Genomic DNA, 2,759 nt, shown 5'->3' on the forward strand with positions numbered 1-2,759 from the left:
ACAGGCTGGTGTGCTTCTTCCATGTGGGCTTTGTTGCTTCTGAGCTAGATGGCTGCTTGTTTACCTTCAAGTCTTTAAGACCCCAGACGCTATATCCTTTGATAGCCAGGCACCATCATCTTTCTTCACCACATTTGCTTGTGCACCTATTTGTCTTCAGCAATCACATCGAACTGAACCCTTTTATGAGCCTAAAATCTCCCAACAAGACTACAAACTGACCAATCCCTCAGTTAGCCATAATCATCTAATTTACATAGCAATGGACCAACCCAGGCAAGGATTTTATCACCTTGTTGGTGTAGTAAATTGTACAGCCCCTTCGCAAACATCTCAAGCAAGTCATCTTGGTAGAACTACAAAAGCCTGCACTAGAAAGTCCACATAAAAAGAAAGGCACAAAGATACCATTGTACTTCATCTGAATGCCTTGAGGAAAATTCTTATTTTTTTTGCTCCTGAAAATTATCACCACATTTATTTATGTCTCCCAAGAAAATGGCACCGCTGTATAAATTGTTCAAGGCCAAAGCCTAGGGTTGACCTGCTTAGCAAATTGGATTACATGATGCCCAGCTAAATTTTAATTTCAATTGATTGATTTCTTAGTATAAGTCCCAAAGGCTTATTAATTTAAAAAAAAGACCCATACTCTTCCTACCACTTCTTACATGCATTATACTATAAAAGACCTGTCATTCTACTTTTAAAAATATCTAGCGTTCATCTACATTTCTCCATTTCTTCTTCCATCATCTTTGCCTCAGCTACCACTGCAAGAATCTCCCAACCAGTCGCTTAGCTTCTATTTTTGTGGAAATAATAGTCTAGCAGCATAAACCAACACTAGAAAAAGAAATACTAACTTCAAGTTACCCTTTTTGGGGGGTCATTATTCGGTAGCAATCTGAAATTCCTAAATCAGCATCACAGGCGTCATGAGCTCACAACTTTGAAGCGGTGAGGAGCAGTTCTAGTAGGCATGGACATTTTACTGAGCTGTGTTTACTGTCACAAGGGTTGAATCAGGTAAGAATCTATGCAGGAATGGTAAATTTGGCTCAACAATACTGTCTTCGAATTTTCTTTTTTGTCTTTATGAATGAATTTTGTTAAGATGTATAAAGAGACTGCTTGGTTCTAGTCCATACTAGATTGTGAGGCAGATTTCTTTTATTCAAATCAATATCCTATGGTAGATCTATGCTTATCAGTGCAAGATTAAAAAGCTATGAGGCAAATTCTGAGCAGTCAGAAATTAGGAAACAAATGAATAAAAATGCACGCATGACAACTTCTTTTTTGCTTGCTCTTTGCTGGTATCATCAGACAACTCCTGATTGACTAATAAATTAAAGAGTACCAGAATTTGCAGGTTGAGTTGCCTCCCTCCACCAACCAGCCTCATCTAGGGCTTTAAATATGCAAAATTTTGTACACATCACTACCATCAAAACAACTGGCAAATCTAAAGACAACCCATTTCCTGTATAACAGATCATTACACAGCATCATTACAAATGGTCCTTAAATCATAGAAACGATGGCATTCAGGTGTTTCAAAGTTCTTATAAGGTAAATCTAAACATTAATCTCTTCAACACAAAATACCAATTACTTATTCTTCCATGGAATGAGTCTCACAAACACCATCAGAACCCCCCAAAACGCAAGTTACTTTAGTCATGGCCCAGTTATTATTTACTAAGCCAGTCTCGCTGTTGCTAAAACTTAACACCACTATCTAAACATTCTTAGAAAACAGATCTGTGCTGTCTGTATATACCATCGCCTTCTTCAGTTATGAGGAATGAACTTCAGACTGTGGATACCAGAGCAACATTGTAGAAGCATATGATAGTTTAGAAGATTTAACATTAACTTCTATAAAACAAGTGAGATGCTGCAAAATCACAAAAATAAAAAACATAGTTTGCCCTGTATTTACACATATTATTGGCTCTGTGGGTATCCACTGATCAGACAGCACCATGGAAAAACTCAATACTTTGCCTCGAAAACTGTGGCTCTCACAACCAAAACCAAAGTCAATGCCGTCGAACTGATGCTGACTCCCTGCGACCCTGTAAGGGAGGGTAGAACTGCCCAGTTGGCTTCTGAGACTGTAACTCTATGACAGTAGAAAGCCTCATCTTTCTCACGGAGGGCTGCTGGTTTCGAACGGCTGACCTTGCAATTTGCAGCTCAACAACGTATAATCGCAACCCCATTAGTAAGCACTTTGGGTTATCTGGAAAGCATCGATTTACACTTTAGAGAAATGTGAGCTTCTGTCCCAGAGACAACGTGCAATACCCAGGTGCCAACAAAAACGACTGTTCCTACTACAGGGCAGTTTCGGGTGCGACAGTCTTCAGTGCACAGACCAGGGCCCTGGCTGGGGTGGAACACATTTTGGGAGCGTGCTGGTTTTAATCATAGTAAGGCCCTTCGGGGATGGGGAGTGCTCCCACGGCCACAAGGAGAGGGAGCCCGTTGTCCATTCGCTTTACTTTTTAAAAGTCTGCAAAACAAAGAATGGTGATATGCAGCAGGAACAACGCCCCGCCCGGGGGGCAGCCGGCCCTGTCGGGAGGGGGGCGGGGAACACCCCTAGGGGGCAAGACCTGGGTGTTGTGCGCACCGGGGCGGCTGGCCGCGAATGGGGAGGCGGCGTCCGCCGGCAGCGGAGGCCGCCGAGCGAGCGAGCGAGGGGCGTCCCGGCCGCACGCGGCCCGTCGCGGCCTCTTCCGGAGAGA

This window comes from Echinops telfairi, unplaced genomic scaffold (assembly GCF_000313985.2).
Source record: "Echinops telfairi isolate 266 unplaced genomic scaffold, ASM31398v2 ScPeMD7_1;HRSCAF=3_0, whole genome shotgun sequence".
In the NCBI taxonomy this organism is placed as follows: Eukaryota; Metazoa; Chordata; class Mammalia; order Afrosoricida; family Tenrecidae; genus Echinops; species Echinops telfairi.